Here is a 9,219-nt window from a genome sequence, read left to right as displayed (position 1 = left end):
GACTCGTCGAGTGATTCCGACACTAATAAAAAAGGACCTAATGTGAGACACATTAGTCCCGGTTCGATTTTGGCCCGGTACTAATGGCACCATTAGTGCCGATTCGAACGGCTATGCATTAATGCCGGTTCGTGTTGTACCTTTAGTATCGGTTCGTGCCACGAACCGGTGCTAAAGGGGTGGTGGTAGGCTGGTGTCAGGCCGGGGCCTCATGATCACCTTTAGTACCGGTTCGTGCCATGAACCGAGACTAAAGGGGTCTGACCTATAGTCCCGGTTGGAGACACAAACCGGGACTATAGGGAAATTTTAAAATCTACCCCCCCCCTCCCCCGTGTATCGCCATTTCAGTTTTGAAAAAACTAAAAGAAAATGATAAAAACTTCAGAAAATAAAATCCTTCGAGAGGTAGTTATATTACTACACCTACTAGTTATGAAAATTTGAAAACTTAAATTTGGACATGTTTTGCAAAAAGTATAGGGAAAATGTAAAACGGCTATAACTTTTGCATACGATGTCAGAAAAAACGTATAATATATCAAAATATTCAGCACGAAAATCCGCATCCGATTTTGACAGATTTTTTAGAATCCTCAAATTCCAAAAGGAAAAAAAGATATGCTTAAATTTCAGTTTTTTTTTTAATTTTGATCAAACTATGGTCAAACTACTTATTCAAGAAGTATTAATGTTACTACATAATTATTCAAGAATATTAGTGTTACTAAATAATTATTTCAATTTTTTGAATTTTGGTCAAATCTGGTCAAACTGTGGTCAAACTTATTCAAGAAATATTAGTGTTACTAAATAATTACTGTTTTTTAGAATAATAGTTTCAAACTCAAATGGTGAAACGAGTGACCTAATGCTCAAGGTAAACTGCTGAGGGGTTAATAGGATTGACAGCTTACATTTGTCAGGAAAACAACAAGTGCAGACTTGGAAAGTACGGAGAATAGAACTCCGAAGTTAAGCGTGCTCAGGCTGGGGGAGTGAGAGGATGGATGACCGACTGGGAAGTTAGACGATTTGGAATGAGTGATCCACACTTGAGCATTTAAGAGGGGTGATTAAAGACTAAATCATCAAATAATTCAATTTAGAAAATTGAAAATCGAAAAAAATCAAAAAAAATTCCAAAATTTTCAAAAAAATCAAAAAAAATTCCAAAATTTTCAAAAAAATAAAAAAAAACCCTTTAGTACCGGTCTCACGCCACGTGGTGGGCCTTTAGTGGCGGTTCGTGCCGAACCGGTACTAAAGGGGGGGGGGGCTTTAGTGCCCACACTTTAGTGCCGGTTACAGAACCGGCACTAAAGGCCCTTACGAACCGGTTTTAAAACTCCGTTTTCTACTAGTGCGAATAGCCATCCGTTTCTAACCGAACGTTGGAAGATTCTCAATTATATTGAAATCTATATTTGTATTGAAACAAATATTAAAGTGTACATTCATTAAATTGTTTGGTGAAGAACTTCATACGGTTGATAAAGAGGTTCTTGCATGCTGCACATTTTTCTGCATAAATAAGGCTCTAAGTCGATCTGAAAACTCATGGTGAAAAGATTGAGAGCAAAACAGATCATAAAACATTGCTTGTTCAAGTAATCTCGGTTGTAGCCTGGCATCTAAAATGTAAAAATGAACCAAAATGTTACAAGTTTCCAATTTTGGAATTGCTAATGTACTCAAACCACATTTTTAGCTGAGCACGCTAACAAGTTATGCTGTTGCGAAATACCATCAACTTTTTTTAACTTATCATTTGTTGTTGAATGTATGGGTATCGTGTGATGCGAGATAGCTTCAGGTGTATGTTTTTGGGCATGGAACCAAAGGTGTTTGTTGTGTGGTTATCTGATGCAATTATACTTCTGTGTAGCCACTAGTTTGGTCATACGTTATTCTCAAAAAAGTTAATAATATACATTCACAACAGTTACAAGTCTGGGTTGACTCCCCAGCGGGAAAAGCCCTCATGCGCTAGGCCCCGCGCCGACCCCTCCGCGCATGATTCGGGCGCTCGCGCCAGATCCAGTCCGTAGGGGACCACCTCCTCCCTCACCTACTGCTACTGCTGGTCGGAGCTGCCAGGGCAAAGCCTTGCGATGAGGCTGGTCATAGTGGAGAGTACACTAGTCTAAGTTACTATCTTCATAATGCAAAGTAATATACTAATAGTGTTATAGAGGACTTCATTAATTAGTTTGTAGACTCATTTTATCTTAGAAAGCACTATATTACAGTAACATACTCCCTCCATTCCAAAATTCTTGTCTTAGATTTGTCTAAATACAGATGTATCAAGTCACGTTTTACTATTAAATACATCCGTATCTAGACAAATTTAAGACAAGAATTTTGGGACGGAGGGAGTATTATATTACCACTTCTCATTAACTACATGCCACATAAACAAAAAATTCTCGAAGTGCGTTATGTTACTTGCTAAGTTACTTCCACCATGACTAGCCTGACTAGCGGTGGGGCTCCTTCTCCCCTCTCTTCGATGGTGGTTGGCGCCTGGGTAGGTGCCTGCCGTGCGCCGGTAGGGCAGCAACTCGTGGCACGAAGGTTGGAGTGTCCGAATCTGGGCATCCGGCGGCTCCGTTGAACATCTCCGTTCGGCGTGCTACGGGCGCTGCCAAAGAGTGGTCTACTATGGTTTCCTAGTTGGTTGGCTGAACAGACTAGGTACAACCATACAATACATATCGCCGCCACACGCCGCCATACAACACGTACATCCGGATCGACGGTTGGCGTCGCCACCCTGCCGCAACTGACGAGGCAAGTTTGTTAAAGAAGAAGTGCGCCTGTGATTGCCAAAGCACGAGGTTGCATCCTTCACTACCTCGATGGCGGCAGCAGCCTTGCCCCCCCCCCCCCCCCCCCGACGAGGCAAGTTTGTTAAAGAAGAAGTGCGCCTGTGATTGCCAAAGCACGAGGTTGCATCCTTCACTACCTCGATGGCGGCAGCAGCCTTGCCCCCCCTGCCCACACACACACTCTCGTCGTGAGCCATCGTATCCGCCGAGGACAGGGCATCGAGGGATGACATTCCGCATTCGCCAAGTTGGACGAAGTGTAGGCTTGGGTGTGCAAAAACCCGCACTTGGCGGCGGCTAGGTCATTCGACAAACCTATCACAACCGCGGAGACGGCTGCGCAGCGTCGCCACCGCTTCAACATGGAGCTCGCCAAAATTGTCGAGAAATGGTCGCTCAGCGACACCTCTAACATTGTTTGCAGGGGCTAGACCACGACTAGGGTACCGCGACCGGGGTCCACATTGGTTGCAGGGGCTCTCCACACAGTGTAGGAGGAATCTGAGAGGCCGGTCAACGCTGCCACGGCCCGCACCCTTCCACCACTGGAAGGACGATGACGGCGCCACGAACGGCGAAGGTGGTGCGGCCGGCCAATGTTGCCACGCGTACGAGGTCGTCGTCCTCTACTAAGTTAGCACCCTAGTTGTTTTTAGTTTTTTTGTCAAATGGACAAATTATCGTCCGTGTTATATAAATTATGTTCAAAGTTAAGTGAATTCCATATTATTTGCATGAATTTGGTTTGATTTTTTGAAATCCTCTATGGAATGTATGCAAGCATGGTTTGATGGATAGCTCCGGCATTAGTGTACGGCGGACTGGACCCCAACAATCCGTGGACGGATACGGTGCATGTTTTGGGGGTCAGTGTTGCAGATGCCCTAACTTCTATACATGTTGGCTTAGATGACATGCCAACAAATTATGGTCAACAGTTGGCTTTATTACTTTTTTTTAGATAAGGGGCACTTTATAACTTAAAAGGTTTAAGTATTACACCGGGCCTCTGCACAATTAAAACACACATGGCCAAATTAAGTCCACACTCGGAAAGAAAGGAAAAAAGCAAAATACAAAGTAATCATGAGAATCTATGATGCATAATCCACGGGAAGGCCAATCCTAAGATCATGTTGCCATCCATTTCAGGTAAAGTATCCACGCCATGTTCTCCAAGCGTGTACATACCTCCGTAAACAGGTCCCGATTCTCCACGCCATGTTAACTCTATTACTATCCTTACACTTACAAAGTGTTCAAGGGATGTTTTTTTTTTGATTTCATGAACAAAACTACCATAGAAGTAATATAACAACAGAAAGCTAAAAAGGAGACATTGACATCATAATAAAAGTCCTATGCCTCGACGACATGGCGGTTAACAAAAAGGGTTCCCCCGCTTTATATTATAAAGAAACAACCACTTACATCCCAAGCATCGATACAAACACACATCACACATACCCAAGGCAAGATACAAGGAAGCCGGGCAACGAAACACACCCACAACGACAACCAAGCACCTACAAGATGTGCAAAAAAGGAACCGCTTAGTGCCGACCACCAAGAGCAATCGTCCAGGGGGTGTGTGACGAACCACGCCGGACCGAAGGCTCCAAGACGATGCCTCCAAGAATGGTACGACCACTGAATGTCGCCACCGTCCGATCCAAAGATCAAGTTTTCACCCGGAGCGAGACGAGGTAGAGGGAGCACCACGACGGAGCCTACCAAAGGAACACGACATCCGCGAATGCCGCCACTGTCGGCCAGTGCATGAACCGTACAGGTGATGAACCCCAGTGCTTCAATCCCCCCGTCACATACCCGATCTGCCGACCACTCACAGCCATGCCGCCCAAGCAGCCATGACTGCATGCCCGCAACCGAGACGCGCAGTCCGCCCATGACATACGCGCCTCCCACTGCCAGGATCGTCGTCCTGCCACCAGACCACCGCGACAGCCACCAAAAGACACAACTTTGGCCAGATCTGCGCCCCCAGCCGACTCCGAAGTCACCGGCGGGCACCTTGCCACGAGAGGAACCGCAACCATAGCCGGTCCAGGGGAAGGGGGAGGTGACGGAGCAGCCCAAGGCCAAGATTGGCGACGGGGCACACAGAAGCACCACCGTCCACCAGCCAGCCTCCCCCCCAAAACCACGTTGGCCCCCGAAGCCACAGGCCCGGACCATCCGGAGTGCACCGGCCGCCGTTGTACGCCGAAGAAGGGGAAGGGGAACCAGATCGGTCGCCGCCGCGCCCAAGGGAAGCCACCAAGGGTGTCTTCCTGAGCCGAGCGCCGCCGCCCCGTCGCAAAGGGACCGGCTGAAAGGGGATGCCCACCGCCACCGCTGCCGCGCCGCCCCCCTCCCCCACCAGAGCCACGAAGAGAGGGCCGCCCGCGACCCGGTTGAACTCGACCCGCAGCGCCAGAGGCGATGCTGAGGCGCTGTAGGGGAGCAACCGCCGCCAACATGTAACACCCTCGATGCGACTATAGCTCCCACGTGTCGAGGCACGACTTAGAGATATAATCGCATTGAAGGCATATGTCGCAAGTTAGGCAATCTTCACAACATCCCATGTAATAAGATAATAAAAAGGGAGATAACATAGTTGGCTTACACTCGCCATGTCAAACAAGTACATAAATAACATTACATCATCCAAACGCTCATGGCCCGACTACGGAGCCAAAATAAAAGAGAACCCAACATGCGACAACGGTCCCGTTCACCCCCAACTGGGCACCACTACTGATCATCGGGAAAGGAGACATAGTAACGTTGAGAGTCTTCGTCGAACTCCCACTTGAGCTCATACGCGTCTCTTGGAGCGGAATCATCAGGCCTGCATCTGGTGTAATAGTAATCTGTGAGCCACAGGGACTCAACAATCTCGCACCCTCGCGATCAAGACTATTTAAGCTTATAGGTATGGCAAGGTAAAGAAATATGAGTGGAGCTGCAGCAAGCGACTAGCAAGTATGGTGGCTAACTTATTCGCAAAAGAGAGCGAGAAGAAGAGGCAAGGCGCGAGCGAGAAGCTAGAGAACAACCTGCGCAAACATTACACCAACACCGTGTCCACTTCCCGGACTCCGCCGAGAAGAGGCCATCACGGTAACACACTCAGTTGATTCATTTTAATTAATTAAGGTTCAAGTTATCTACAACCAGACATTAACAAATTCCCATTTGCCCATAACCGCGGGCACGGCTTTCAAAAGTTCAATCCCTGCAGGGGAGTCCCAACTTAGCCCATGACAAGCTCTCACGGTCCACGAAGGAATAGACCTCCTCCCAAGACGTTCCGATCAGACTCAGTATCTCGGTAACTCAAGACACTTCGACAGGTTAAAACAAGACCAGCAACACCGCCCGAATGTGCCGACAAATCCCGATAGGAGCTGCACATATCTCATTCTCAGGGCACACTCAGATGAGACTAGCTAGGAGTAAAACCAACCCTCAAGTTTCCCTGAGGTGGCCCCACAGGCAGCTCAGTTCGGACCAACACTCAGAGGGAGCACTGGCCCGGGGGGGTTTAAAATAAGATGACCCTTGGGCTCCGGTAACCCAAGGGAAAAAGAGGCTAGGTGGCGAATGGTAAAACCAAGGTTGGGCATTGCTGGAAAAGCTTTAATCAAAGCGAACTATCAAGGGGTTCCCATTATAACCCAACCGCATAAGGAACGCAAAATCCGGGAACATAACACCGATATGATGGAAACTAGGGCGGCAAGAGTGGAACAAAACACTAGGCGAGAGGCCGAGCCTTCCACCCTTTACCAAGTATATAGATGCATTAAGATAACATGGCAATATAATGATATCCCAACAAGTAAATAAGAGATGTTCCAACAAGGAACGGCCTCCAATCTCCACCTGCAACTAACAACGCTATAAGAGGGGCTGAGCAAAGCGGTAACATAGCCAATCAACGGTTTGCTAGGACATGGTGGGTTAGAGGTTTGACATGGCAATTTGGGAAGCTTGCAAGAAAGTGGTAGTCATCGTAGCAATGGCATAGCAAAAGAGCGAGCAAACTAGCATAGCAAAGATAGTAGTGATTTCGAGGGTATGATCATCTTGCCTGCACAGTTGTCAGAGTTGACTGGATCCTCAAAAGCAAACTCAACGGGCTCCTCGTTAGCGAACTCATCTCCCGGCTCTACCCAAACAAGACAAACAAGAAACAAGGATACAATCAACCACGTGCAAACTCAAACAACACGATGCAAAGATGATATGCTATGCGGGATGCGATGCGGGATGCAAAATGCAAGATATGACAGGAAATGCATGAAGCTGGCCTCAACTTGGAAATACAAGTGTGTCACTGGAAAGATGAGATGAAATCGCTTGAAAATGATATAAAGAACGCCGGAATCGGAGTTACGGTTTGGAAATGGCAAGCGATTCAAATATGACACCAGTCTGCGATTTACAGCAAGTAGGCATCTAAATGCAACGAAATGAACATTCTACAGCACCCAAACATGGTAACAAAATACATGGCAGGGAAGCATTCAAGATGCTTAACAAAAGTCTAGCACTGAGCTACGGCCAAATCATCCATTAACAGGTTCAAACAAGCATGGCAAAAACGCAAATGGTAAAACAGATCTCAGACTTAGTGAAATTAACACTTGTCTGGAATTTCAGATCATATAGCCCTCTTCGGAGCAACAAAACAACATGCTACAGGATCTGAACATGACAAAGAAAGACATGGCATGGAGCTACTCAACAAGCTTAACAAAAGTCTCTTAGTGACCTTGAGCCAAAAGGGATCACAAAATATACTAACAAGCACACGAACATAGCAAAAACATAATCAGTTTTCAGACTTAGTGAAAAACTGGGACATGCTGAAACATAACTCACGAAGGCATGTTTACGAGCTCGATGCACTCACTACGTTGCAAGTCATGGCAAGACAAGCATACATACCTTAAGAAGGCACAAAATGCAAGCTAGACATGGCAAGAACAATTGCATAGCATGCACGGATCAACTACAATAACATCGGCAAAATCGCAAACAAGTTGACGATCTGCCCAGATTCGCAACGAAGTAAAAGTAGAGCTCGATTGACTCAAGCTAGGGTGCTCCATAATTGTAAACAAAGACATGGATGGATAGAGCACTACAAGATTAACAAAACTCCCTTACTGATCATCCCCAAAAGAGGCACGGATCACTAGGAAACAACAAGAACATATGGCATCGTGAGATAAACAATCCCAGGACTTAGTGAAATCACTAAGTCCCTGAAAACAGAATTAGCAAGTGCACCACTTTGCAAGCTTGCACAAGTCACCACACACATCTTAAAAATACATGGGTTGCACCTATGGAAAGATGACAAAACCCTTAAGAAAACATATGAAGAACTCACAGGCATATCATGCACACATTAATCATGGCAAAAATGACAAAAGTGCTAAACGGAGTAACAGATCTGATAATTAACTCAAGTAGCCCTCTTCTAACAGCATTTCGGGCATCAAGATGAGCTCAAATGAAAATGGTGCAATGGAATGAAATGATGTACTCTCTGAGGTGAGCATTTTGATATGCTATATGCCCAAATCGGAGCTACGGATGCAAAGTTACGGGGCCCCGAACAGAGGCACTTGGATCTGCAATTTCGGGAGTTAGCAAAAAAAACACCTCCTAGGGTTTACTGTAGCTCCGATCCAGATCCAGATCGGCGGCGCGCCCTTCGAGGTTGACCGGGGAGGACCTCGCTGGAGACGGGGCGGCGGCGGCCGGAGCTCGCCGAGGCGGCGCTGCGCGCCGGAGTGGCAGCGGCGGTGGTGCGAGGCGGGGCGGCCGGAGCGGACGGCGAAGGCGGGCGGCGGCGGCCGGCGGCGATGGCGCAGGGCGGCGCGGGCTGCCGGAGTGGAGAGGCGGCGGCCCGCGGTGGAGAGGCGGCGGCGGCTCGCCGGCGGGTGGCTGCGGGCGAGGGAGGAGAAGGAGGCGCGGGGCGGCGCGATGGATGGGCCGGGGAGGGCCTCCCGCGGGCTCGGGCGGCGGCGGCGATGTGGGGCTCGCCCGGCCACGTGGCGGCTGCTAGTTGGCTGGCGGAGGACGGACGTGTCCGGCCGGCGCGAGGAGGACTTTTCTAGGGTTTGGACGAGGAGATCCGGGATTTCGGAGGAGGGGCTATTTATAGGCATAGAGGGAGCTCGGAGAGTCCAAATGAGGTGCGGTTTGCGGCCACGCGATCGTGATCGAACTCTCTAGGACATGGAGCAGAGTTTGGTGGGTTTTGGGCCAAATTGGAGGGGTGTTGGGCTGCAACACACACGAGGCCTTTTCGGTCCCTCGGTTAACCGTTGGAGGATCAAACAAAGTCCAAATGATACGA

Source organism: Triticum urartu, chromosome 7A (assembly GCF_056163025.1).
Source record: "Triticum urartu cultivar PI428250 chromosome 7A, HENAU_Tu73, whole genome shotgun sequence".
Lineage (NCBI taxonomy): Eukaryota > Viridiplantae > Streptophyta > Magnoliopsida > Poales > Poaceae > Triticum > Triticum urartu.
The sequence above is the reverse complement of the archived record's forward strand: the minus strand, read 5'-3'. Positions refer to the sequence as shown.